This window comes from Bos mutus, chromosome 6 (genome assembly GCF_027580195.1).
Source record: "Bos mutus isolate GX-2022 chromosome 6, NWIPB_WYAK_1.1, whole genome shotgun sequence".
Classification (NCBI taxonomy): domain Eukaryota; kingdom Metazoa; phylum Chordata; class Mammalia; order Artiodactyla; family Bovidae; genus Bos; species Bos mutus.
In genome coordinates this window covers 67,298,908-67,323,091 of record NC_091622.1, presented here as the reverse complement: position 1 = coordinate 67,323,091, position 24,184 = coordinate 67,298,908, and the positions used below count along the sequence as shown (strand labels likewise).

Here is a 24,184-nt window from a genome sequence, read left to right as displayed (position 1 = left end):
TGGATCCCAACCTTCCCAAGGGCTCAAGCTTTGTTTTATTCACTAAATTATCCTTTTTGTACCTGGCATGATGCTTTCACACAGTGGTTAGACCGTTTATATTTAATTAGGGACATGGTTGGGTTTAAATCTATCTTGTGGTTGTTTCCTGTTTGTCCCATCTGTTTTCCCCTCCTCCTTTGCTTTTTAGTATTCTAATTTATTCTACTGTTGGCTTATTATTTAAAAATTTTTAAATAAAATTAGGGGTTTTAAATCTAGGGTTTAAAAAATGAATTTTACCTTATTGTAGTCTACTTTCAAATGATAGCACATTTTATGTAGAATGTAGCATCTTAAAACTTTATACTTGTTTCTCCTCTTCATCCTTTGTACTATTGTAGTCAAATGTTTTATTTTTACACACAGTATAAACCTGATTTTGTTGTAGATTGTTAACCACTTTCATCAATTAACATAAAGAAAATTTAAAACAAGAAGCAAAAGTTCTTCTCCTTCCTGCCAGTGTACCATTTCTGACACTTTCCATCACTTGTTTTCGATGATATTGTTTAGGTTATACAGGTTATACAGGTTTTCATCCAGTATAATTTTTTCTTCTGCCTAAAGAACTTTCTTTAACGTTTTTTTGTATGTAGATATACTGGTGACAAATTCTTTCAGTTTTTGTCTGTCTCAGAAAAGTTTTTGCTTGATCTTTGCAAGATATTTTCACCAGATAATAGAATTATAAGTCATCAGTTTTAAGCTTTTCAGTGATAGCATGCATTCCAACTTCTGCTTTGTATAGTTTCAGATGAAACATGTGTTCATTTTTATCTTTGTTCCACTGTATGTAATTTATCATTTTCTTCAACTGCTCTTGAGATTTTCCTCTTTTGTCGTTGGTTTCCAGCAGTTAGCTTATGATGTGGTTGGCATATTCCAACATGTATTAGACTACCTGATATTGCTCCAAAGGTCACTGAGGCTTTGTGCATTTCCTCCCCTTGTTTTATCATTTAGACTTCACTTTGTAGAGTTAATGTTCCCATTTCTCCATACTTACTGATCTTTTCTTTCACAAACTCTAATCTTCTCCTGGTGCCAGCCATTAAATGTATTTTTTAGATATTGTTTGTTTTATCTGTGTTCCATTTGAGTCTTTTTTTTTTTTTCTTTATCTTTCTTTTTCTCCTCATAGAAAAGAAGCTCATTGTAGACTCAGATTACAGGATTTTTATTGGGGCTGCTGACATGGCACATACCCCGTTTTGGACTTGCTGAAGGAAAGCAGTTGTTCAGCATAAACTATATTGTTTGTACCAAAAATTTATGCATAATTGAGCAGCTCTTTTCAGTTCTGGGAATGGTGGGCCCCTCTTAAAATTTAAGTTCCTTGATGCCAGCCAGGGGCCAATCAAAGCAGACCTTTCAAAGAATATCAGTCAAGCCTAGTAAGTTAACACTTCTGTGTGTACAATATGAGATTTGTCTCTTCTCCTTTATTTACCTAATCATTTATTTATATAAGTACAGCCTCAATGCATATTTATTTTGTACTTTGGGTTTTGTAGTATTCCATACTACATTGTTTATTTTGTTGCTCCAGGTGTTAGCTTTGACTGTTGGCAGCTCTATCACTTGGCTCCCATTTTTCTTTGACATACCCACATTATTTTGTCTTTTGAGCCCTTTCCCACTTCCTGCCCTTACAAGATGTTCCAGGCTTATCTTGTGTGTTCTATGCTCTAGCCCTCGAATCAGTGATTTCTCCAAGGAAAGGAATTTTTAAAATGTTAAATCCAATTCATGGTAGACAATTTGGGAAATAGAGAAAGTAGAATTAAGTGTACTAAAAAGTAAATGTTAACTACTGTTATAGATAATTATTGTTAATTTTTTGTTGTATTATAAAGCAAAATAGGAAGTGATTTCTACAGCCTTTTTGATTTTTCTTTTTTATATTTCATGTGTGATGTTAATTATCTCATAGACCCAAGAGCATCTTTCCTTCCATACCGAAAACTTTTCAATCTCTTTTCTAAACTCCAGAAATGATGAGGACTTTCCAAAGAGGCTAAAATCTGTAGGGACTGTGAAAGGCTCTGGGAGTGATAGGATATTTAACGTTTTTTGTAGAAAAACTTGTCAAGTTTCTGTTTTTTCCATATTATGATTATTTGGATACGGTTTAATAATTTCTGAGATATTTTAAAAGGTGTTAATATAAGTCACGGAGAAGGCAATGGCACCCCACTCCAGTACTCTTGCCTGGAAAATCCCATGGACGGAGGAGCCTGGTGGGCTGCAGTCCATGGGGTCGCTAAGGGTCAGACACAACTGAGCGACTTCACTTTCACTTTTCACTTTCATGGATTGGAGGAGGAAATGGCAACCCACTCCAGTGTTCTTGCCTGGAGAATCCCAGGGATGGTGGAGCCTGATGGGCTGCCGTCTGTGGGGTCGCACAGAGTCAGACACGACTGAAGCGACTTAGTAGTAGTAGTAATATAAGGCATAATCCATTATATTTGTACTGTTCCTAAGAATTGTTAATAATTGAAGACTTTTATTTCCTTTTGGGTTGGTAGAACATTAAATTTTCTTGGATTGGATTGTATGATATAGTCAGTTAAGTCCAAACTTCATTGTTTATTAAAGAACATTTGTTTGGATACTATATCTAAATGGGAATATTTTTGTAGGATTTACTGAGAATTTTTCCTGATATACACACTCAGTTTATTAGGATATACTGTTATCTGCCTTCTACTTAGAAATGTAAAGCAAGTAACCGATTCCATGAATCCTTAAAATGTCAGTGAAAAGGACATAGAATCAAATGGAAATTGATTAAAAGAAAGAACATCTACTTTCTGATTCCTTGGGGGCAAGAAGACTGGCATAGCCTTCTTCTGTTCCCTGTGCTTTACAGTATCTGGCCCATGCCAAGAGGACCTCAGCAAAGGCTGATAATATTGAAATTGTGAATTTTTAAAAAATGTTATAAATTTTAAAAACATTCTTTAATATTACAGTCTAAAGGGTGGAGAGGTTTGTTGAAGGAAATGATCCAAAATAAATTTTTCTGCTTTGCCAAGAATATGCCATCAAGAAATGATTTGTGCAGCTATCTTTTTATGGTGATTAGACTAGAAAATATGTATGAATGATACAACTTGGAGAATTCTGAATTTATGGAATGAATAAAATGGAAAACTGACTGACATTTTGACTAGTCTTTTGTCAAGCTTGCAATAAACTCTAGGCTATGTGATTAATTGATAGGTTAAGCTCAGCTGGTAAAGAATCCACCTGCAATGTAGGCGACCCCAGTTTGATTCCTGGTTGGAAGATCCGCTGGAGAAAGGGATAGGCTACCCACTGCAGTATTCTTAGGCTTCCCTTGTGGCTCAGCTGGTAAAGAATCTGCCTGCAGTGCGGGAGACCTGGGTTCGAACCCTGGGTTGGGAAGATCCCCTGGAGAAGGGAAGGGCTACCCACTCCAGTATTCTGGCCTGGAGAATTCCATGGACAGTACAGTCCATGGGGTCACAGAGAGTCAACACGACTGAGCAATTTTTACTTCACTTTGTTGAGCTTGCAATAAGCTCTAAGCTATGTGATTGATTGATAGGTTGAAGATAGAGAAATTACTTGAAGATGATAGGACTGTTATTATTTGTGTAATATAAAAGTTTGGTTAGTAATTGAGAGATTGAGAAGCATTTGGAATATAGTACTACTCTGGCCCGGTCTCCTGGAAGAATTGTTGAGTGCGTATGTAGTTCTCAGTGATATGGGTGATGAACATTTGGCAAGGGTTAGAAAGGAAATACTTAGTCCATTACTGTTTGTTAAAGTTGGGAATAATAGTTGGAATAATAATGCTACTTATTTTGTTTTTTGCATTTCAGTATAATGCTAAGAACCCAGGCTCTGCTCACATGGGTTTGTTGAATTACTCTCCATATGAATGGAAGTGTCATTTTCATTCACCTTCTGTTACAAGGAAGACCTGGTGTAAATGGAACTTCTAAAATAAGCCCTAAATTATGTAGCTCTGTCTCAAAGAAGCTGTTGATTTCCTTTGGCTGTATGCACATAGTAATTGATTAGATATAAGAGACACTTTAGGTTCTGATTTATTCTTTTAGATCCATGTATGTGAAACTTAAGCAGAAGAAAATCCTCTTTTTTTAAGATTGTGAAAAAAATCACCTATTATTTAACCCCTCAGTTCAGTTCAGTTGCTCAGTGGTGTCCAACTCTTTGCGACCCCACAAACTGCAGCACGCCAGGCCTCCCTGTCCATCTCCAACTCCCGGAGTTCACTCAAACTCATGTCCATCGAGTCAGTGATGCCATCCAGCCATCTCATCCTCTGTCGTCCCCTTCTCCTCCTGCCCCCAATCCCTCCCAGCATCAGAGTCTTTTCCAATGAGTCAACTCTTCACATGAGGTGGCCAAAGTACTGGAGTTTCAGCTTTAGCATCATTCCTTCCAAAGAACACCCAGGACTGATCTCCTTCGGAATGGAGTGGTTGGATCTCCTTGCAGTCCAAGGGACTCTCAAGAGTCTTCTCCAACACCACAGTGCAAAAGCATCAATTCTTTGGAGCTCTAGCCCCTAAAAAAATTATCTTATTTGGACATTCTATGTGACAGTTATAGTTTATAAAAGTTTATAGTTTACAAAGGTTTACTAAGAATAAGCTCTGATTACTTTGGTGGAACAAATAATATTAAGTAGCTTTTAAGTTTTGTGTAAGACTAACAGGCTTAGCTCAGTAGTGGTAGAAAAACTATGATAAAATATCTGTGTGTACGCCTTCTGACTTATCTGCTTGCTGACATGCTTCAGTTCTGTGTCTTGACATTGACTGGTGTAGTTTGTTTGGGTCTGCTGCTGCTGCTGCTGAGTCACTTCAGTCGTGTCCGACTCTGTGCGACCCCATAGACGGCAGCCCACCAGGCTCCCCCGTCCCTGGGATTCTCCAGGCAAGAACACTGGCATGGGTTGCCATTTCCTTCTCCAATGGACGAAAGTGAAAAGTGAAAGTGAAGTTGCTCAGTCGTGTCAGACTCTTCGTGACCACATGGACTGCAGCCCATCAGGCTCCTCCATCCGTGGGATTTTCCAGGCAAGAGTACTAGAGTGGGGTGCCATCACCTTCTCCGTTGTCTGGGTCTAGATCAGCTTATTCCCTGACTCTATGTTAATAGAGTTAATCCTTTTTTCATCAAATACAGCCATTTGATGAAAAAAGGATTATATTGTCAAATCACTTTGGGGAATATTTAATTAAAGGGAAAAATTGAACCAGTTTGTGTATAACCGAGAGCCTTTTGTTGGTTGACATACATTGTTAATGTTCAAGAATGGATGTTGTAGGCAGTGTTTTTGGACTATGGAGTACCCTTTGTTCATGCAACTCCTTGAGGCACTTGTGCTCTGTTAGGCCAGGAGAAACCTTGTTCTTCCCTGATCCTGAGATGTGTCTGATCAAGAAGATGTGCTGAAACAACAGTATTGTGGTATTGGAGTTCTGTGTGGTTATCCTTTGTAGCCTTGGTTTGGATTTCAATTTTAGATCTGTCAGGGGTAGGAATGGCTGCAGACTTATTCCAGAGTTCCTGGACTACTCTGAAGGAATAAGCTTTAAATGATGCTCTCAGTAATACTATTACCACTGAATGTGTCTTAATGAATATGACTATCTTTTCCCCTTAATGTATTATGCATAGAAGAATATTCTTTTAGCTTTTAATATAGTGCCTAGCCTTTTGGCTATGAATTAATCCATTCAGTTATGACTTTGATCATGAAATTTACTTATTCCTTGTGGTATTTAAAGGATACAGAAGTATATAGATGGATGAGTACAAATGTATTGCCACAGATGGAAAAATACCACCTTCCTCCATTCCCCCCAATACTGATCTTCGGAGTAATGGTAAATTGTGAGGTCAAGACATTTTTCCTATGATATTAACACCAAATATTATTTGTCAGGTTTGATTTTAGAATATTTCTACTATTTTGAAGAGCAGTCAGACTTTCAATAGTGTTAGCTTTCCATTTAAAAATAGCTTCTATAGAATGAAGTTTTTAAAACGTGTGTTTTGTTTGGCCAGAGGATTTCTCACTATTTACTGGTATTCTGACTATAAGAGTTTGAGAGGAATTATGTCCTGTTTTAAGAATAGAAGACCCTATGTTTTAAAATAATCCCATTATTCTAATAGAGTTCTCTCTTTTGAATAAGTTGCCTGTAGCAGAGGAAACTTTGTCCTGAGCTGAGCAGTTTTAGAGGCTGATGGAAGCTCAGCCACGGTGTTCATTACATCATCCTTTGATTCCATTAGCCAGCGTTCTCTCTGGCGGGTTAAGTGAGGCAGTGGACTCTGCATCATCATAAGCCCGCTGAGAAAGTCACTGCTTACTGCCTGGGTGTGTAGAGGGGTGGAGAGAACTGACTATGAAAATCACCTAGAGAAACTGACTGAAGTGGAATAAACACCTCCGATGCTTTTTTGGCAGCAGAGAGGGTCAGCTGTTATAGGAAGAGACTTAAAGATCTTAATGTTGGATCCAAATTTGTTTCTGACTTCTGAGGCTCTGAGCTAGAAAAGTTGGCACCCAAGGGCAGAGCGCCACCCTTGTCTGTTTACTAGCAGTAGCGACTACACTGAAAGCAGCCAGAGACACAGCTCATCAAAACTGATAACGGGGACAATAAACAGAGCTGGTGATTTTGGCCACGTGTGTATCTCCAGCAGGAAAGGTGAGGGTGTCCTTCAGGGCACTTGTGATAAACTTGTAAGGCTTTATTCAGCTGAATAGTTCATCTGCATTCAGCAGCATTTCCACTATAGTTGTGCGTCACTGCGAGACTGCATGGTAATGAAGCTGAGGCTCTGTGGGCCAAAACTCTGCTGCCTGTGAAAGCAGAAGGGACAGCGGCTCAGAGAGAGATCAACAAATCCATTGCTGCTGCTACCGCTGCTACTGCAGCCAGTTGGGACACAATGTTGAGTCTACAGGATTCTGTGTTTTTTGAAATTAGCATAAAGTCCTTGTTAAAGTCCTGGAGCAGCAGCTGTAAGTATATTTGCCTAAACAGGAGAAATGCTTGAGGTATGATCATTGCCATTTCTTGCATGCTAATTCTTTAGCCCCATCCAAATTGAATGAAAGCTGTTGAAAATAACATGAAGAATCAGTAAGATAGCTAGAGCAACCTGGGTGCGCACATGCTGGCAGCTGTAAAATGAGTAAATATTCTCTGACCAGTCTGGGCTTTTCTTATTAATTTGTGTCCTTCTGGCAAAGTTTCTCTCTATTGGTCAAAAATGGGGAATAAAGATAACAGGCTCTAATCTCTGTCTGCAGGGTTATCGGATACCAGTACTATTCCACAGCTATGTTTGCACGAAATGTTGATTGGAAGCAGCATTAGCTATCTTAAAGCATCAGACAGTGTAATGTAATGACTGCAACTTTCTCATAGTCCTGAAGTTACACTGAGTAATTTTCACGTGTACTCAATTTTAGGATAAAGAACATTCAGGATGATATACTTTTGTATTTCAAAGTTCAGATAAGTCATTAAAACCAATATCACTGAGCTCTTATTTTATTCATTCCTTCCTAATATATGGACTTGGCAAATACTGATTTTGTGTAGTCTTTCCAGTAAATTCCAGTGGCACTTGTCTCTGAAGATCTCAAAGCACTTATGAAAATTATTTATTATCATAGTCTGTTTTTCTTTTCTTTCTTTTTTCTGTGAAAAGTATCTTAATAAAATGATACCAGACTAATAAAGTAATAAACAAGCAGAAATTCTGCTGTAATATCTGTTTTGCCCAAAGGAAACTGAAGGATAGAAAAACTGTGACTTTTCCAAGGTCATATGGTGGCAAAGAACTGGAATTAGAACCCAGTTGTTCTTACTCCCAACTGTGCTGTCCATGTCTAAGCAAGCTAATGAATAAAATATGAGAGACTAAATTTAATTTTTTCTGGCTAACTCTCTAACCAAAATATTTGATATAGTTTTGTTTTATAATCAAATAATATAAAAGAGCAAATGTTGATATGGAGGACTTCTTAAAATAGAACTTTATAGACTATAATTTGAGATTTGTATTATGCCAAATATACTACATTTACAATCTCTTATTTCTCTTTTATTTTTGATATGTAAGTAATGCTTCCATATGGAGATATTATTGTGACAGATGGCAGAAAATTATCTTTGTATGAGGAAAGCTTCTAAGTGAATACACATAGTTAAAATATTGGAGAATTATAATTACTGACTAATTTAAATTAAATAATTTACTACTTAAAAAGATACTATGGAATACATATTTACTAAAATAAACTAGACTCTGGTTGTTAATTTTTTTTTATTTTTCCCTCTCCTTCTCCCTTCTTCCCCCGTCCCTACCATGTACTTTTTTAAAAATAGTAAGACAGTTTTGTAGTGAGAATGAAGCTATAAATGGGTTCTTATAGAGAAACAGTGTATATTAGATTATACACAGCAGCTTGTCCTATAAAAACTTAGTTTGTTTAGATGCTTGTGAACTATGTGGTTATTTTGTTTTGTGACCATTTAAACATTTCTACATGTCATTACATGAACCATATAACCATCCACAGCCAAATCTCATGCAGTCATATTCCTTGAATCCAAGAGTGAACCCAAAACAGATGTTTGTAAAACCTTTGCTGTTCACTGTTAGTAAAAAAATGATTCGGTTTGTGGGCATCCCATTGCCCTTGGGCATTCATGGTACAAATCTCTTAAAGATATTTTTTAATAGTTTTAAAACAGTGGCTAACTACTGAAAAGAAGTGACAGCTCTCACTGTTCAATACGGCCCTAACCATGTCTGCCCTAGTCCTGGAAAGTGGGAGAATATTTTTATTTCACCAGCATCTGTGGATATCTTTTTTTAAAAAATTTTAATCCTCATTTAGCCCTACTGTATTTAAAGAGAGAGAGAGAGGATAGTCTTAAGACCCTAGAAAAGGACAGTGGTTATCTATCTCTTCCCAGTATCTATTCATAATATGACTTCCCTGGTGGCTCAGATGGTAAAGAATCCACCTGCAGTGTGGGAGACCCAGGTTCGATCCCTGGGTTGGGAAGATCTCCTGGAGAAGGGAACGGCTACCCACTCCAGTATTCTTGCCTGTAGAATTCCTTGGACAGAGGAGCCTGGCGGGCTACAGTCCATGAAGTCTCAAAGAGTCAGACACGACTGAGCAACTAAGCACAAGCACACACAAGCACAACACTTGAATCAGCGAGCGTTTATTGAGTATATACTGCTCTGTAACCTTGTGATATTTGATTATAAGGAACTTCTATTGATAGTTTACTCAGGGACAGAAAATATACATGAAAAGTTCACAGTAAGGAAGTTAAATTAAAAATGTTATGTATGCATTATGACTTAACCAAATATCTGGTACACACTATAGACACAGGGAATCCTAGGGTGGAAGGAATCATATTGAACCACAGAGGGCAGAGAAGACTTAGCAGAAAAGGCATTTATTGGAATTCAGTTTTGAATAATAAGATGCTACCCATGGTGGTAGGCAGTACAGCCACCCACAGTCTCCCCAAACCAGAAACCAGGTTTCTGACTCAGCCCTTTGAGTCACTCACCAAGACTTGCCTTCTGAATTCTACCTTCTGAAGTGTCCTTAGTCTCTCCTGCCTTCTGTTGCCACCACCGCTTAACTTGCCTTAGTTCAGGCCTCTGCCTTATCACCTGGAGTATGGCCATAGCTTCTTTTCCATCCTTTCTGCATCCTCCCCATTGCTGCCCGGAGCCCCTTCTAAATGTCTGCATCTAGAGTCTCTCCCCTCCTTAACTGCCTAGTCTTCCTGTCCCCTGTGTGGTGGAGCCTGTCGTCATCTAGCCCTGCTCATCTTGCTGGTCTTCTCTCTTGCCACACTCACCTGGTTCCTGGAGCATGCCGTGCCTTACTGTTTGCGGCTGCGTTTGCCTCGAATGCACCTCCTACCCCCTCACCTCTTTGTCTGCTTCACAGTGAATTCTTACTCGTGTTTGAAGACCTACCCTTTCTTGAGTCAGCCAGATACTAAGTGTGTAGTCTGTTCTGTTCTTCACTTTAATATCAGTGTTATCGCTACACTAACCGCACCGTTCATGTCTTCCTCTGCTACTTGAGGATAAGCTCCCGAAGGGCATAGGTTGGTTGTGGTTTTGTTTTTCTTTGTAGACTTAATGCTTACTTAACTTCTGATAAATGTGTAGGCAATTAAGATAAAGCTTAGAGCTGCACACATTTTTGTTGGAATGGATTAATAATAGGAAAAAAGGTAGGAGGACAAATATACGAGCCCTCTTAGACTATGTGATTATTATTATACTAGTGATGTCTCTCAGGGGAACAGTTTCTGAAGTAGGAATGCATAGAAGGATCCCTCAGTGATTAAAAAAGATAATAATGTTTGACTAAATTCTGTTCAGTAAATTCCTTGGGAAAAGCTGAGAAAAACTAGCTTTATTAATAGCTTTTAGGGAGAAGAAAGAGATGGAAAGTAATTTTTCTGTTAAATAAGTTATATATATTTCAAATATTGCCCCTATCCTCCAAAGAAAAAAGGAAAGAGAAAGATCTGATTTTTGTTATTGAAAATAACTTATTAGCAATATATATTATAATTCTTTATCATTAAATATAATAATGTTTCATGTAGATGCATTTGCCATGATTTGTATTAATGATCGATGCCACATTTTATATTATTTGCTAGAGGCCCTCTGGTTTCAAGGCCTGCTTAGCTGGCAGAATGTTGATGCAGTACTGCTGAAGTTTGATTATAGTTGAGCTTATTTCTTTCAGTAACAACAATGAAGTGACATTCATATGGCCTAAATTCAGGATTTTGTCTTTGTGCCAACAGTTTTAGGCATTACTTCTTTTAAAAACTGAATCAGGAACATTCTGTTAAACCAGCAGTGTAGTGAGGATGTTATCATTTTAAAGATTAGCTTAGCTCTCTAAAATTGATAAGACAAGGCAAGAATTAGTACTAAGATCTATTTAGTTATATATCTGCAGTGTAAGGTAACAGATACAGTTATTATCAATATACTGCCTCTTGTAAATATATTAATTTATAGAATTTACTTTCATAATTTTGTGACAGTGTTTCAAAGAATTCAGTTTTTATCACAGACATAGAAGAAATAAATGGACTTATTTAACCACAGTTTTATAAATTAAAATGTGAGTAAGATAAAGTATGTTAAAAATTAGATTTGCATAATTTACTTGGATTTTTACACAATGTAAAAATTCATAAGCAGTGTTTTTAATGTCCAGATGTTTTTCTTGGATTGCAAAAATAGTAAAAATCAAATCCTAAAAGCACAATTATGCATTCATCTAATTTCAGTTAAAACCTGTGTTATTTCCTCAAAATAGTATGTACCATTTATTGAAGTACTTATGGGTCTAGTATGTGTTAAGTGCATAGTATAATTGTGTAAATGCGTGTGTGTGTTCAATAACATACACATACTTTAAATCTCTTATAATCCTTATAATCTGAGAAAAGCTGTTATTGCTTTTTTAAAAAAAGCAGCTTTATTGTGATATAATTCACATACCATAAAATTCATCCTTTTAAAGTATATAATTTCATAGTATTTAGTGTATTCACAGAATTGTATGTATAACAATTATTACTTTCTAATTGTTGAACATTTTTATCACCTCAAAAGGAAACCACATATTCATAACTTCTGGTAAAGTCTTCTGACTTCTGTTTGTACAGATTTGCCTCTTCTGGACCTTTCACATACATGGAATCATGCTATAGATGTTCTTTTGTGACTTCTTTCACTTACCATATTTCCAAGGTTCATCCTTGGAAATATTATGACCATCCAAGGAAAGTTATGACCAACCTAGATAGCATATTAAAAAGCAGAGACATTACTTTGCCAACAAAATCCGTCCAGTCAAGGCTATGGCTTTTCCAGGGGACATGTATGGATGTGAGGGTTAGACTGTGAAGAAAGCTGAGCGCCAAAGAATTGATGCCTTTGAACTGTGGTGTTGGAGAAGACTCTTGAGAGTCCCTTGGACTGCAAGGAGATCCAACCAGTCCATTCTAAAGGAGATCAGTCCTGGGTGTTCTTTGGAAGGACTGATGCTGAAGCTGAAACTCCAATACTTTGGCCACCTCATGTGAAGAGTTGACTCATTGGAAAAGACTTTGATGCTGGAGGGATTGAGGGCAGGAGGAGAAGGGGACGACAGAGGATGAGATGGCTGGATGGCATCCCAACTTGATGGACATGAGTTTGGGTGCACTCTGGGAGTTAGTGATGGACAGAGAGGCCTGGCGTGCTCCGATTCACGGGGTCGCGAAGAGTCGGACACGACTGAGCGACTGAACTGAAGTGAAGGTTCATCCATTTGTAGGATATATTGGTACTTGATTATTTTCATGGCTGAATAATATCCCATTGTATGAATATACCATATTTTAATTGTCCATTTATCTGTTAAAAACTGATGCTTTTACAAAAGAGTAGATAGGGGCACAGACAAGTTAAGGTGCACTAAGACACTCCCCCTACAAAAAAACAAACAGGCATATATACACACCCAGATGTTTTAATCCAACTAACTTCTTCTAATCCTTCATATTTCAATTTTAAAATTTCCCTGATCTAGTGAGACTTTTTCCAGATGGCACTATGGTAAAGAATCTGCTTGCCAATACCAGAGACGCAAGAGATGCAGGCTTAACCCCTGGGTCAAAAAGATCTTCTGGAAGAGGACATGGCAACCGACTCCAGTGTTTTTGTCTGGGAAATCCCATGGACAGAGGAGCCTGGTGAGCTACAATCCATCGGGTTGCAAAGATTTGGACACGACTGAGCACCTCAGCACACACACACAGTGAGACTTGAGTGAAATGTGAAGGAAGAAATAGTTGACAGTTTCAGGGGGCAGTAGCTGGGTAGAAGGAATATGATGTGCTGGGAGTAGGAGGAAATACAGCAGTTTGACTGGAGCTGAGGGATGGGGGAGAGTGATGGGAATGACCTAGAAAGGTTGTCAGAGGCCAGACCACATATCCTAAAGACCTTCTCATATATTTTGATCTTAAACCTAAAATGGAGGGGGAGCCATTGATGGACTTCGTGACAGTGGTTCAGGTGATTTCATCAGAGTTCCATTTTTCATGGGTTGGGGACAAAAAAGGGGATGAGAGAGGGATGCAGCATGTATAGGAAGCTGCATTAGGTTACTGCTGCTGCTGCTGCTGCTAAGTCGCATCAGTCATGTCCAACTCTGTGCGACCCCATAGATGGCAGCCCGCCAGGCTCCCCCGTCCCTGGGATTCTCCAGGCAAGAACACTGGAGTGGGTTGCCATTTCCTTCTCTAATGCATGAAAGTGAAAAGTGAAAGTTCACACTCAGTCGTGTCTGACTCTTAGCGACCTCATGGGCTGGAGCCTACCAGGCTCCTCCGTCCATGGGATTTCCCAGGTGAGAGTACTGGAGTAGGGTGCCATTAGGTTACTACCGCAGTAGATCAGACACTAGAGGAAGGTGGAATAAATAAATGTTATTTCCTTAGCAAGCGTGTATGTAATGCCTCCCGTGTGGGTGGGTTGGTGGGTACTCTTCTAAATGCTTTACAAAATATTAGCTCACTTAATCATGGGTATGGGACCTATTTAAGACTAAGAACGATAGGTCTTGGGTTAAATATGAAAGGTCAAGGAAGTTTTTAACTAGGGTTTTATAAAATGAATTTGGTAGCATAATTTATGTTCTCATTGACATTGATTTCAGAGATATATTCATTGGTCAAAGAGAACATAAATTACCTAGTTAGCAAAGGCATTCAAAAATTGAAGAATCTATTAATATCCGTTAACATGCAATATAGTAACAGTATAACGTGAGTTTGAGTGAACTCCAGGAGTTGGTGATGGACAGGGAGGCCTGGCGTGCTTTGATTCATGGAGTCGCAAAGAGTTGGACACGACTGAGCGACTGAACTGAACTGAACTGATAACATAATAACAAATAAGAGATTTACATTAGATGTATTCAGTGGATCTTTGTTGTTTAAAATAAGCTTCACTGATGTTTATAGCAGCTTTAGTCATAATGGCCGAAAATTAGAAGCATCCAAGATGTCCTTGAGTAGATAAATGCATAAATAAACTGTGGTACATCCAGACTATGAAACATTATCCAGTGCTAAAATGAAATGAGCTATCAAACCATGAAAAGACATGGAGGAAACATAATTGCATATTACTAAGTGAAAGCAGCCAGTCTGAAAAGGCTACATACTGTATGACATTCTAGAAGAGGCCAAAATTATGGGGACAGTAAGAAGAGTGATTGCTGGGGATTGGGAGAGGGAGGGATGAGTAGGTGGTGCACAGAGGATTTTTAGGGAAAATAAACTACTCTGTATGATACTATAATGATGGATATTGTTATTCAGTGGCCCAGTCTTGTCCGACTTTTTGCAACCATACGTACTACAGCATGCCAGGCTTCCCTGTCCTTCACCATCTCCTGAAGTTTGCCCAAGTTCATGTCCATTGCATCAGTGATGCCATCCAACCATCTCATCCTCTGACACCCTCTTCTTCTACCCTCAATCTTTCCCAGCATCAGGGACATTTCTAGTAAGTTGGCTGTTCGCATCATATGACCAAAATACTGGAGCTTCAGCATCAGTCCTTTCAGCTAGTATTCAGGGTTGCTCTTCCTTAAGATTGACTGTTTTGATCTCCTTGCTGTCCAAGGGACTCTTTGGAGTCTTCTCCAGCACCACAGCTCAAAGGCATCAGTTCTTTGACGCTCTGCCTTCTTTACAGTCCAACTCTCACACCCATATGTGACCACTGGGAAGACCATAGCTTTGACTATACAGACCTTTGTCGGGAGAGTAATGTCTCTGCTTTTCAACACACTGACGAGGTTTGTCATCACTTTTCTGCCAAGAAGCAATCGTCTTCTGATTTCATGGCTGGAGTCACCATCCGCAGTGATTTCAGAGCCCAAGAAGAGGAAATCTGTTACTACTTCCACCGTTTCCTGTTCTATTTGCCAGGAAGTAATGGGGTCAGATGCCATGATCTTGGTTTTTCTCATATTTAGTTTTAAGCCAGCTCTTTCACTCTCCTCCTAAAAGAAGCTCTTAAGTTTCTCTTTGCTTTCTGCCATTAGGGTGGTATCATCCGCCTATCTGAGGTTGTTGATGTTTCTCCTGCTTATCTTGATTCCAACTTGTAACTCATCCAGCCCAGCATTTCTCATTTCTCATGATGTGCTTAGCATTTGCAAAACAGGGTGAGAGCAAACAGCCCTGTTGTGCTCCTTTCTCAAGCTTGAACCAGTCAGTTGTTCCATACGGGGTACGTTTGTTCAAACCTACGGAGTGTACAACACAAAGAGTGAACCCTAATGTAGACTCTGGGTGATAACGATGTAGTCTCATAAACTGCAGCAAGTGTACTAATGGATGTAGATTATGGGGGAAGGATGCATGTGTGGGAGCAGGAAGTATATGGGTTGTCTCTGTACCTTCCTCTCAATTTAGCTGTGAGCCTAAAAACTGCTCTTTAAAAAATTGTTCTAAAAAAAAAAAAAGATGAAGAAAATTCACATAAAGTTTTGAACCATTCTTATTGTAGGGAGACTGTGGAAGAAAAGAAAACGATGACTCCAGTAAAATGGCTTTAGTAATATTCTTGAAAGTAAGGTTAGTGGTGCATTTTTTTGCAGAGTACAGAGGCCCTGCATTGCGATGTTTGATATATAAGGATCTGTGTGCGTGTGTTCTCAGTCGCTTCAGTTGTGTCCAATTCTTTGTGACCCCATGGACCGAAGCCTGCCAGGCTCCTATGTCCATGGGATTTTCCCGGCAAGAATACTGAATCCCAATCCAGGGATCGAACCCACGTCTCTTGCAGTCTCCTGCATTGTAGGCAAATTCTTTACCTCTGAGTTACCAGCGAAGCTCATATAAGGGCCCTTGTGTTGTTTAAAGTGTTAATTGCTCAGTTGTGTCCAACTCTTTGCCACCCCATGGACTGTAGCCCACCAGACTCCTCTGTCCTGGGATTTTCCAGGCAAGAGTACTGGAGTGGGTTGCCATTCCTTGCTCCAGGGGATCTTTCCAACCTAGGGATCGAACTCAGGTCTCCTGCATTACAGGCAGATTCTTTACTGTCTGAGCTACCAGGGTCTCCATATATAAAGGCCTCTGCTCAGTCGCTCAGTCATGTCTGACTGTTATCCCATGGACTGCAGCCTGCCAGGCTCCTCCATCCATGGTGTTTTCCAGGAAAGAATACTGGAGTGGGTTGCCATTTCCTTCTCCAATATAAAGGCCTCAGTTCAGTTCAGTTCAGTCACTCAGTCATGTCTGACTCTTTGCGACCCCATGAATCGCAGCATGCCAGGCCTCCCTGTCCATCACCAACTCCCGGATTTCACTCAGACTCACGTGCTAGTATGGTTCAAATATGGGGTTCCTAGGAGGTGCTGGTGTTAAAGAACCTACCTCCCAGTGCAAGAGACATAACAGATGTGGGTTCAATACCTGGATGGGGAGGATCCCCTGGAGGAGGGCATGGCAACCCACTCTAGTATTGTTGCCTGCAGAATCCCATGGACAGAGGAGCCTGGTGGGCTACAGTCCACAGGATCTTAAAGAGTCGGACACGACTGAAGTGACTTAGAAGGCAGGCACACACACATGGTTCAAATATAAAGTAGTCCCTTTGGCTGCTATGTGAAGTTGATATTTCATCATCTGAGAGGCAGGGGATGACTGTGAAGGAAGACTTTTAACGAGTTTACGTAGACTGTTATTAGGACCTGAACTTAAAAATTCAGTTATGCAGAAAGTTCAGCTATGCAGAAAAAGGAAGTGGGGATTACTTTTAGTAGTCATGGTATTTGATGGCTAGACTAGATATGAAATATAGGGCACAGGGAGAAATCAGTGATAACTCTTTAAGTTTATATCACTGAAACTTTATTCTTTGAAATAACAGATAATGAAAGGCAAAGATTGATTGGCGACCGAGATATGTGGTTTAGGTCATTGATAGTGAGTAAAGTGAAGAGACTGAAAGCCTGAGAGAAAAATCAGTTTAAGATTTCTAGTATGAATTGAGAGAATTATACATAACTTTTTAAAATTAGATTTTTTATTTATCCTATAAATGATCCTTTACTCTGCTCCCTAGAGCTCTGTCCCTGACATGCATTCATCTAACTCTGATGGATGTTGTTTGTGATATTATATAAGTAGGTTTCCTTGTTTATGGTGTTTTTGAAACTTTTTATCATCAAAATTAGTTTTAAATAAAATCATTGTGTGGAACCAATGTTCTGCTTTGGAAGAATAGTGAAAGGCAGTGGTTTTCACCCTGGCTACTTCCTCGATGGTTCAGCCAGTAAAGAATCTGCCTGCAATGTAGGAGACAGGTTTGATCCCTGGGTCAGGAAGATTCCCTGGAGGAGTGCATGGCAACCCACTCCAGTATTCTCGCCTGGAGAATCCCCATGGACAGAAGAACCTGGTAGGTTACAATCCATGGAGTCCCAAAGAGTTGGACACGACTGAGCAACTAAGCACAGCAAAAGAGAGTCACGCTGGGGAGTTTTCAGAAACATACAGATGCCTGGGTCTCCCTCCAGAGAGTTTGATTCTGATTTAAGGAATTGCCAGAGAAGGCCAGCAAAGACCACCATCAGGTCAGGAAATCCTGACTCTGCCAGAATGCTGAGAGTGGATGTGAAATCTTTCTCAAGGGGCAGAATTTTTATAAACAGTCTTCTGACAGAGACAAGCTTTTACGTGTGCCAATTTACTAATTCACAATGAGAAATATGCCAAGTGAAAGAACATTAATGCTGGAGCTGGCAGACCGACCGTTCTTTGCTCTGCTTGTGGGGTAGGTCATACAAAGTTAAACTGTAATCAGGAAGTTGGATGGAGAGCCTAAAGATCAAAGAAATTTATTATCTGCCCAGGCTCTGCTATAGGGGCCAGAACACTCATCCTTTGTCCACCCTACTTGACTGTTGAACAGGACTTTTCCATCAGCAATGTGTTGTGTTAATTTCCTTGTACCTTTTCAGCTATACATCCAATTATTCTTTTGAATATTTGCCACAAATTTAATATTTGTGTATAAAGTGAAAGCTCACTGCAAGTTTAATTTTCATTTTCTGGCCAGTACAAAGTCTGAATATTTTTTTCATATGTTTGTTGTCTTTTTAGATTGGTTCTTATGAGAATTGTCTAATTATATCTTTTGCCATTTTTTCTCCATTGCGTTGTCTTTCTCTTGTAAATTTGAATATTTTATATTTTCTGTCATCTACATTCTACTTTCCCCCCAACTTTTGTCCTTTCTTGTTTACAGTATCATTTCCTTATAAATATTTAAAAATTTTCTTTGGTCAAAGGCATTCTTTTTAAATAATTTTGGGCCTTCTATCTTCACTAAAGGTCTCCTCTTTCCTGGATTATGCATGTTGATTTTGAATTCTTTTCTAAGACTTTAAAACATTTTTACTTCATATCCATCTGGAATTTGGTCTTTGAATATATTTATTTTTCTGCAAATGAGTAGCAAGATATTCTAAAATTATTACTAAATAAATCCCCCTTTTCTTCTACCTTTGCTATGGTGAATTCTTTTTCTGAAATTTTGGCAAGGTTCTCCAATCTTTTATATTAATCTGGTTTATGTACATTTAATATTCACTGAGTTGATTACTTTTGCATAACATTCTGATATAATTATTTATATGTAGACAGATATATTTTACCTATTTTACTAAGTTTTTTTAAATTTAAGTATATTTGATGTACAATATTACATAAGTTACAGGTATACAATATAGTGATTCACAATTTTTAAAGGTTGACTGTATTTATAGTTATGCTATATTGGGTATATTCCTGTGTTGTACAGTGTATCCTTGTAATTTATTTATACATAGTAGTTTTTACTTCTTAATCCCCTGCCACTGTATTACTCCTCTCCTCTTCCCTGCCCCATTGAAAATCACTAGTTCTCTATATCTATGAGTCTGCTTCTTTTTCATTAGTTAGTTAGTTGTATTTTAGATACCACATATAACTTATGTTATTCAGTATTTGTCTTCCTCTGTCTGGCTTGCTTCACTTAGCATTATGTCCTCCAGGTCCATCCATGTTGTTACAAATGCAAAATTTCATTCTTTTTTAAGGTTAAATAGTATTCCACATACACAGACATACATATACGCCACATCTTCTTTATCCCTGCATCTGTTGATGGACAGGCTGCTTCCACATCTTGGCAATTGTTATTAATGCTGCTGAGAACACTGGGGTGCATGTATCTTTTTGAATTTGTATTTTTGCTTTATTTTGAAAATATACCCAGTTGGTATATATGGTAGTTCTGTTTTTAGTTTTTTGAGAAACCTCTATGTTGTTTTCCACAGTGGCAGCACCGATTTACATTCCCATCAATAGTATACAAGGGGTTTCCTTTTTTCCACAATCCTTGACAACATTTGTTACTTGTGGCCTTTTTGATGATAGCCATTTTAACAGGTGTGAGATGATAATCTCACTGTGATTTTAATTTGCATTTCTCTCGTGATTAGTGATGTTATACATTTTATACTATATTTTGATAATAGTTATATTCTGATTATAGTTATAGTCTGTTCTGATTATAGTTATCTTTTGATTTAGACAATAGTGTTTGTATTATTTTTAAATGCTTTTTTTTTTTTTTAGTATGTGCATGCGTGCTAAGTCGTTTCAGTCGTGTCCAACTCTGTGACCCTGTGGACTGTAGCCCACCAGGCTCCTCTGTCCATGAGATTCTCCAGGCATGACTACTGGAGTGGGTTGCCACGCCCTCTTCCAGGCCATCTTCCCAACACAGGGATTGAAACTGCATTGCATCTCATTATGAGGAAGGAAATAGCAACCCACTCCAGTATTGCCTGGAGAATCCTGTGGACGGAGGAGCCTGGTGGGCTGCTGTCCATAGGGTCGCACAGAGCTGGACACGACTGAAGCAACTTAGCGTGCATGGATGTATTGGAGAAGGAAATGGCAGCCCACTCCAGTACTCTTGCCTGGAGAATCCCAGGGACAGAGGAGTCTGGTGGGCTGCGGTCTGTGGGGTTGCACAGAGTCGGACATGACTGAAGCTACTTAGCAGCAGCAGCAGCATGTCTCCTGCATTAGCAATCAGGTTCTTTACCGCTAGCGCCACCTAGGGAGCCTTCCTCCTAGGATTGTTCAATTGCTCAGTTGTGTCTCTTTGTGACCCCATGGAATGCAGCATACCAGGCTTCCCTGTCCTTCACCATCTAGTATACTCTAAGATAATTTTCTCTAATGCAACCTAAATAAAGTTGTACTGAAATCTTAATTGGAATTGTACTAATTAACGTATTTTCTGGGAATTGGCACTTAAAAGAACAAATGCTTTTATCTGTAAGTTTGTCCTTATCTTTGTTCAGGTCTTCTTTTTATGTTCTTTAAGAAGTTCTTGTCGTTTCCTCTATGTAAGTTCTATGCTTCTTTATTAAATTTATACCTATGTATTTTATATATGTGAGTAAGTTTTTATCTATTTTCATTTCTACGTGATAATTGCTAGTTAATAAATTTCATATCTTCTTTCTCAATATTTATAATAATTATTTCATTTTATTATGTTATTGCATTTACTTATTATCCTGTAAACTTTAAAACAGTAGTGAATGGTAAGGCAAGAATCAGCATCTTTGTTTAGTTTCTGTTTTAATTGAAATAGATTTGGTGTTTTGAAATCTACAATGATATTTGCTGCTGGTGTATGGTAAATATTTTGTTCCTTTTGTCTCTGCTGGATACCAGTAAATTTCTTTGTCAGCTAATTTAAGTGTGTGGGCCATACAGCTATATGACTGTTTTAAAGTGTAATCCCAAGAGTGATGGAAGGAAATGCAGGCTCCGTGAGCCTTTCTTAGTTAGCAACCAGTTAAAATATTAAGAGAAAGTCTGTTTTTTCTTGGTCTCTTTACATCTTATCAGCCTCAAGGGTATAGAGAACTCAGCCCAACTGTTTAGATTCTGCTCGCTTTCTTGTAAGTTGAAGAAAAACGGGTACACAGCCATATGTAGTTATTTCTCTCTCCCTGGGTCTGGGTACGTTTACTGGATGAAACACCTGGGTATGTTTACTGTAGGATTCTGGTATTCATATACATTAGGTTAGCAGAAAGTTTGCTTGGGTTTTTCTATGAGCTGAATGAACTTTTTGGCCAACCCAATATTTTTACTTTACGGCTGTGCTGTGGTGGTGCCCAAGCTTATGTCTGGCCAGAGGAGGGTTTGCCACAGTGGGTTTTTCATTGGCAGTAAAAAATTTTTATGGGCAGAAGAATGGAGAACAAAAATGAAAACAACTTTTTTGTTGCTTCTGATACCATACCCACAGTTGAGCTAAAACTCATTCATTCATTTTTGGAGGGGGAACAAAGCTTAGAGAGCTTCAATATTTTGCCCAAGGTTATAATGACACTCAGTAGCCAAATCAAGTCTAGGGCTCTCATCTTCTGACTCTTAGATCCATACATATTTTTAAAATACCACGTTATTACTAAATTTATAGAATAGTTTCCTAGCCAAGATTCTGAAGGTTCAAAAATAATAACCACAGGGAGACTCTGGCTGAGTGAGTAATGGATTATTTAGATGATCGGTCGTTTTTTCTTCATCTTTATAGTAAACAATATTACTGTGGTAGATTTAAAGTAAAAAAAAAAAAAGTTGGAAATGTGCCAAAGATGTCATAGGAACTTCTATGTTTAGAAATTGTTTTCGATGGGAATAGTTTAGCCTAGGATAAATAAACATTTTATGAACAGCTGTCCAAAGAACAAGCAAAAGTTTTATTTTTTCTATCCATTGAAATTCATCCAGAAGCAAAATCTTTGGATTGAGTGGTGAGGAAAAATAATTTCATTTACACAGAATAGACAAAGTATTTAGAAACAGAAGAATTGGAGAGTTTCTCCTATGAAGGAAAATAGACATTTTTCTTTGGGTTCATGAAAGAAGACAAATTAGTAAGGGTATGCCAGGTTCTAGATAAGAAGTTAATTAAGGTGTCAGTTTTCTTCTAATTATTTTGTGAAGGTTTGTATAAACTTGGAAGTATAAGTAAATGACAATAAATGAGAAATTCCTGAAGATAATGTGTAAACCAGGAGTATTTGTTTCCAACAGATAATAAAACCTATTATAAAGCTACAGTAATGAAGAGAATGGTACTGATACAAAACTGATTGTTGATGAGCAAACTAGAAAGCATATTTGAGTATGAATTTAGTTTATGATAGTGAAAATCAGGGACAAAATTTTAGTAAACATACTGAGAAGAACCAATTAAATGTTAATGAAAAACTTTAAAATCTTTATTGTGTAACACCGCAAATAAATTCCAGTTGGACAGGTTTAAATGGAGTAAATGAGACTAAAAGAGAGTTAAAAGAAAATAGTGGTAAATATATGTCTGATCAAAATGGGAATACTTTTTCTTTTTTAGCCTGTTTTATGTAAATGAATTTGAAGATGCAACAATATTTGACTTGGGATAGTTATTCTAAGCAAATATTACGTTAATAATACAGACTTTTAAGGAGGAAAAATGGATATATCAAAATCTGGCAGTTTTGGAGGACATAAAGCCACTGATCTGAACATTCTTAAACTGAGGACTGAAGTCCACATTCCATTCAAATGGGACAATCAACTTTAATTAGAAGGCAGTTTCCTTGTTGTACATGAACAATAACTTGATGTGATGTTTTGGATCTAGTTCCTTCCAGGAATTTTACCAGCTGGTTGTTAAATTATTGATGGCTTGAAATCATCCATAATGGGAGTGATGGAACAATGGAAATTAGCAAATGCTACAAATCAGGACTTTTTTTTTTTTAAAGAGGGCCATTTACCAGCTTATCACTTGAAATAAGATTTGGTTTGTTAGCATAAAATAAGATACTATGCAAACTGTCTTAATAAATATTAAATAATGTATCCAAAATCATCAGCGAATAGTGTCTGGTATGAGGTTCTTAAATTTATGAAGGAATTTTGAGGTATACGTTCCTTGCCTTTGGCTAAGTGGATTTCCCTTGTGGCTCAGATGGTAAAGAATCTGCCTGCAATGTAGGAGACTGAGGTTCGGTCCCTGGGTTAGGAAGATCCCCTGGAGAAGGAAATGGCAACCCACTCCAGTATTCTTGCCTGGAATTCCATGAGCAGAGGAGCCTGACGGCTTACAGTTCATGGGGTCACAAAGAGTTGGACACGACTGAGTGACTAACACGATCACTTTCCTTGCCTTATGCAGCAAATTGTGTTTGTGCACTGAAGCCATCATATGATATTTTCATAATTTATCTCTTAACATGTTCAACATGCACATTATTTATATTTTCTTTTTTCCTCTTCAGAAATAATTGCTTTCAAATGTACAGTTTTGCTTTGGATAGTTGGTAGAAAGATACATGAATCCAACTGGTCTCCCCAAAAGTTGAAATTTTCATTTATTCCCTAATACTGATTCTACTACCTTTGTCTCTATGTTCAATTTATCTACCATGTAACCTGATGTGTGTTTTTGATGTTTTATTTTAATTGACTTAAAACTGTTTTCTTTTTTCCTCTTAGCTTAATCCAATACATTATTGTTTTAAGCTTTGGCTTGGGCTGTTGTTTATTGTGGCTCTTCCCAGGCACCTTTGGTTCTAGCTGACAGGAATAGAATAGGCCTTTCTTTCTTTTCTGAAAAATTAATAGACTTTTTTATAAAGAGCAGTTTCAGGTTTATAGAAATTTGAGCAGAAAGTACAGAGAGTTCCCACGTACCTCTTCTCCTGCCCTCCCTGCTCTGCCCATTTGGGAAGAGCAGGGAGGGCCCTGTTGACACTTTACATTAATGTGATACGTTTGTTAAAATTGATGGACCTACAGGGACACATCATAATCACCCAAAGCCCGTAGTTTACAACTTCAGTCTTGGTGTTGTGCTTTATATGGGCTTTGACAATTTATAATGACATGTGTCCAGC

General features: G+C 38.2%; 1 protein-coding gene across 5 annotated transcripts in view; it reads left to right on the top strand.

Annotated features, from left to right (window-relative positions):
* FRYL (FRY like transcription coactivator) overlaps positions 1-24,184 on the top strand; it is a 268,832-nt gene that overhangs the window by 92,314 nt on the left and 152,334 nt on the right. For 2 of the 5 annotated variants that reach the window (XM_070372371.1, XM_005897619.3), the window contains exon 1: positions 12,873-12,890. The exons of 2 other annotated variants lie outside the window; for them this stretch is intronic. The gene's annotated coding sequence lies outside the window, so the exon portion shown is untranslated. Of the gene's footprint in view, positions 1-12,871; positions 12,891-24,184 lie in introns of those variants that run through there. One more of the 5 variants, XM_070372370.1, reaches the window with a different exon arrangement.